Genomic DNA, 6,000 nt, shown 5'->3' with positions numbered 1-6,000 from the left:
GTTTCTTTAGCATCCACATATTTTCTTTGGTGATGTGTCTGTTCAGATCAACCGAGTCTTTGATGGGGTTGTTTGTTTCTTACTATTCAGTTTTGAAGGTCTTTATACATTCTGGATACATGTCCTTTATTGGATATATACTTTGGAAGCATTTATTCCCAATCTGTGGCTTGTCTTTTCACTCTCTTAATAGTATCTTTCAAAGAGCAGAAGTTTTTAATTGTGATGAAGTCAAATTTATCAATTTGTCGTTTTATGAATAGTAGTTTTGGCACAATATCTGAGAAATTTTGCCTGAGCTAAGGTCAAAAATATTTTCTCTTGTGTTTTCATATAGAAGTTTTGTAGTTTTAGGTTTTACATTTAAGTTTATGCTTCCTTTTGAGTTAATTTTTATATATGATCTGAGGTATAGATAGAAGTTTACTTTTTTGCATATTGATATCCAATTCCAATAGAATTTCTTGAAAAGATTAGCCTTTCCCTACTGAACAGTCTTTGAATTGCTTTCAAAAGCCAGTTGTCCATATATGTGTGGATATTTTTGAATTCTATTTAATTCTATTGATCTATGTGCTTACCTGTATACCTCTGTGACACACTGTAATAGTAAGTCTTGAAATCAGGAAGTGTTAGCCCTCCAAATTTGTTCTGTCTTAACAATGGTGAACATTCTGATCCATGAACAAGATATTTATTTCCATGTATTTAGGTCTTTAATTTGTCTCAGCAATATTTTGTAGTTTTCAGTGTGCCAGTGAGGCACATGTTTTTTTCAGATTTATCCCTAAATATTTCATAATGTTGATCCTATTATAAGTGCTTTTGTTCTTTAAATTTCAATTTGTGACTGTACCTTGCTGGTGTATATTGATTTTTGTATGTTGATCTTGTATTCTGCAAACTGGTAAATTCCTGTAATAGTTATAGTAATTTTTTGTATATTTTATAATATTTACTACACAGAAAACCATATAGTCTGTGTTAAAAAGATAGTTTTACTTACTCCTTTCCAATCTGGATGCCTTTTATTTTTTTTTCTTAGATTATTGCATTTACTTAGAACCTCCAGTGTAATGTTGAATAGAAATTCACACAGCAGACTTCTTTGCTGTGTTCCTGATCTTGGGGGGAAAAGCAATGCATCTTTCACAGTTAAGTCTGTTGGTAGTTGAAGGTTTTTGGTAGATGCTCTTTATGAGGTTAATGAAGTTCTACACTAGTCCAAGTTTTTCACAAGTTTTTGTTAATGGATGTAGGTGTTTATCAAGTGCTTATTCTGCAAATATTGAGATGATCATGTGTTTCTAATTTTTTTCCCTTTTAGTTTGGTGAATTACGTTCATTAATTTTTGCAATTTGAATCCACCTTGCCATTTGGGATAGACTCCACTTGGTTATGGTATGCTATTTCTTAAATATATTGTTGGATTCAGTTTACTGAAATTTTCTTTAGAACCTTTGTATCTATGTTTATTGGGGAAATTGATGTTTTCTTGTAATGTCTATCTGATTTTGGTATCTGGGTAATGCTGATCTCATAGAATGAGAGAGGAAGTACTCCCTTAAATTGAAATTCCCGTACCTCAGTTTTCTGGAAGAGTGTGGCGTGTGTGTGTATGTGTGGAGACACACACACACACACACACACACACACAGAGTTGGTATTACTGATATATTATTACATTCTTACACGTTTGGTAGAATTCACCAGTGAATCCAACGAGGTGGAGAGTTTTCTAAGTGGGACAGATTTTAAGTACAGATTCAGTTTTTTTAGCATATATAGAGCTATCTAGGTTACCTTTTTCTTCTCCAGTGAGATTTAGTAGTTTGTGCCTTTCAAGGAGTATATCCATTTCATTTAAATTGTCAATTTATCTACGTAAAATTATTAATATTATTCACTTATTGCCTTTAATAGCAGCAGAATCGATAGTGATGTCACTCACTCATTCTTGTCATCGGCAATTTGTGTCTTCTCTCATTTTTACTAATCACCTTGGATAGAGATATATTCATTTTTTTGTGCAGTGAAGTGTGTTTATGTTTACTTATTTTTTATTTTTAAAATTGGCATATAAAATTGTATGTATGTATTATGTACATTTTGTTTTGAAATATATACATTGTGAAATTGCTAAATCTAGGTAATTAACATATTCATTACCTCACAAAGTTATCATATTTTGAGTGAGAACACTATAAATCTACTCTTGGCATTTTTAAAGAATTCAATATATTGTTATGAACTATAGTCACTATGTTGTACAATACATCTCTTGAATGTATTTCTCCTACCTAACTGAAATTTTGTGTACTTTGACAAACTGTACAACACCTGTCACCCATAACCCCCCACACAACCCTAGCCCCTGGTAACCACCATACTATTCTCCACTTCTATGAGATCAACTTTGTTAGATTTCACGAATAGATGAGATCATGTGGCATTTGTCTTTCTGTGCCTGATTTATTTCACTTAACATAATGTCCTTGAGACTCATCTATGTTGTTGCAAAAGATAGGATTTCATTCTTGTTTTATGGCAGAGTACTATTCCATTTTCTTTCTATCTATCTATGTCACATTTTCTTTATCCATTAATCTATTAATAGACACTTAGGTTGATTTCATATTTCAGCTATTGTGAATAATGCTGCAATAAACATGAAAATGCAGATATATGTGACATACTAATTTCATTTCCACTGTACATATATCCAGGATTGCTGGATCATATGGTTATCTATTTTTAATTTTTTGAGGAACCTCCATATTGTTTTCCATAATGGCTGTACTCATTTCCATTCCTACCAACAGTGTGCGAAGGTTCCCTTTTCTTCACATTCTCACCAACATTTGTTATCTTTATTATGAATTGAGTTTCTTAAATATTTTAGATATTAATCCCTTATTAGATGTATGATTTGCAAGTACTTTCTCCCATTCTGTAAATTGTCTCTTCACTCTGCCAATTGTTTTCTTTGCGGTACAGAGCTTTTTAGTTTGATGCAATCTCATCTGTCTATTTTAGCTTTTGTTGCCTGTTCTTTTGGTGTCACATATATGAAATCACTGCCCAGATCAATGTCATGGGGCTTTTCCCCTATATTTTCTTCTAGTAGTTTCATAGGTTTGGGTCTTACATTTAAGCCTTTAATCCATTTTGATTTAATTTTTGCCTTCTTAGGTGCTGGACTTGTTTGTATTCCTACAAATATTCATAAACTTTTGTTCTGAGACACAGTTAAATTATTTGGAAAGATTTCATTACTTTTGAGTTTTGCTTTTTAGATTTGTTAAGTGCAACCTCAGCTTGTTCTTTTCTCTACATCAGGTCATTTATTCACATGCATATGCTGGTCACTGTTGTGTGAATACTTGAGAGGACCTTATGCAGAGATCCAGAGTTGTCTTTTTGTTTAGCTCTCCCCTGTCTGCTACTTTGTCCTGTATATTCTTGCTACCTAATTGGACTCCTGGCTCTGTCTCCTCAACTGATAGATCCTCCTCATGATATGTCCTGGAAATTCTTAAGGATGTAAGCCAGGACAATCATAGGGCTTGCCATATTGAATTTTGTCTCTCAGAGACCATTGTCCTTCATTGCCTGATGTCTAGCATGTTTAAAACTGTTTTTTCTTTTTTAAATATATTTTGCCTATTTTTTTAGGTACTAGGGTAACTCTAGTTATTGATGCTCCATTTTATTCAGAAGTGAAAGTGGATCCATCTGTGACATTTTCTAATCAGGTAGCAGATTTGAAAGCTGCAATTTCTACCCCCCGCCCCAGGGATGTTGTCTTCTTTTGGACAGGAAGACTTTATTGAACAGAGAAAATTTTTAAAGTTCAGACTTCTGTGATATACTGAGACCTATTGAGGATTGGCAAATCTGGGAATTATGGAAAAATCTTGGGACAAAGTTTGACATTTTTAAAACACAAAAATAAATTTTCAAGGATGAGAAGTAAATGGAGGTCCTGATTTGCATTTTATTTTATATATAACAGATGTAGACATAAATTATTCTGAAACCTAGAATGTACCCTAGAATGTATTCATCTGTATTTCATTGATTTCTTCAAAACTTCCAGGTTAACTTATTCTAATAATACTTCTATTGCTCTGTTTCTCCAATTATATTTTTAATACATTTTTGGATTTATCTTAAGATTCTGGAAAGGCAACAAAATTCTTTGCACCACTCTGTAGCTTATTGCCTTCTGGAAAGTAGATAGTTTTTAATGAAAATACCTTAAAATCATGGTATTATAACCATAGCTTTATTTATTTTTCCATAAACTAGACAGTTCTTAATGAAAATACCTTCAAATTGTGGTATTATAACTGTAGTTTTATTTATTTTTCCATAATTATCTGTATTATATTTAATATTTAGCTATTCCATTTAAATTACCTAATATTTTTATTATAGAATACCTAGCTATTATAGGATCTAAAAATTTTATGTCTTTATAATAACAAATAACACAACCCTTCCTCCTTATTTGCAGTATTTTTTTTTTTTTTTGAGACAGAGTCTCGCTTTGTTGCCCGGGCTAGAGTGAGTGCCGTGGCATCAGCCTAGCTCACAGCAACCTCAAACTCCTGGGCTTAAGCGATCCTACCGCCTCAGCCTCCCGAGTAGCTGGGTCTACAGGCATGTGCCACCATGCCCGGCTAATTTTTTCTATATATATTTTAGTTGGCCAGATAATTTCTTTCTATTTTTAGTAGAGACGGAGTCTCGCTCTTGCTCAGGCTGGTCTAGAACTCCTGACCTTGAGCAATCCACCCGCCTCAGCATCCCAGAGTGCTAGGATTACAGCCGTGAGCCACCGTGCCCGGCCTATTTGCAGTATTCTTGCTGAGACCAATATCTGATTTTTCCAGTATTAGAATGAATTTTTCTTACAAATATCTCCAAGACAATCAAAATATGCCTATTTCTTAAAATGCTGACATTTATTTTTAAGCAATTTTAGGGGGCATAACTTAGTGTACATTTTGTTCTTTCCTTTAATATACCTATACTGAATTCTGTGTAATGAGAATATTGATGAACATTAGTTATTATAACCATTAATAGCTTCACTACTTTATAATACAATGACATTCCCAAGAGCTATTGAGATATGTAAGATTATTTGTCTCAACAGTAAATTACTCAATATTTCTATGCTTTATAGTTTTCTTTTTCCTCATATATAGCTTTTTAAAAATTATTTTAATTTAACTTTATTAATAGTTAATTAATTTTATTATGGTGAGAATATTTAACATGAAATCTACTTTAACAAGTTTTTAAGTGTACAATACAGTACTGTTGACTATATCTACAATGTTGTACAGCAGATCTCTTGATTTTATTCATCTGGCTTGACTGAAAGAAATTTTATGACCTCTTATTAATAATTCACTATTTCCCCCTTTCTGCAGTCCCTTTTTATTGTCATTTCACTCTTTGATTCTATGAATTTTTACTATTTTAGGTACCTCCTATAAGTGGAATCATGCAGTATTTGTCCTTCTGTGACTGGCTTATTTCACTTATCATAATGTCCTCTAGTCTCATCCATGCTGTTGCTTGTTGCAGAACCTCCTTCGTTTTTAAGGCTGAATAATAGTCCTGTGTGTGTGTGTGTGTGTGTGTGTGTATGCTATATTTCATCCATTCATCATCATAATGTTGTTTATGTTGTTTCCACATCTTGGCTATTGTGAATAGTGCTACAATGAATGTAGAGGTACTAGTATCTCCTTGAGATCCTGATTTCAATTCCTTTGGTTAAATACCCAAAAGTGGGATTGCTGGATCATCGTTTTTAATTTTTTGAGGAACCTTCATACTGTTTTCCAAAGCAGATGCACCATTTTTCCTTCCCACCATCAGTGTATAAATGTTCTAATTTTTCCACATCCTTGCCTATACTTGTTATATTTTATTTTCTTGATAATACTCATCCTGACAGATGTGAAGTGATACTTCATTGT

The sequence above is a fragment of the Eulemur rufifrons genome, chromosome 4, assembly GCF_041146395.1.
Source record: "Eulemur rufifrons isolate Redbay chromosome 4, OSU_ERuf_1, whole genome shotgun sequence".
In the NCBI taxonomy this organism is placed as follows: Eukaryota; Metazoa; Chordata; class Mammalia; order Primates; family Lemuridae; genus Eulemur; species Eulemur rufifrons.
The sequence above is the reverse complement of the archived record's forward strand: the minus strand, read 5'-3'. Positions refer to the sequence as shown.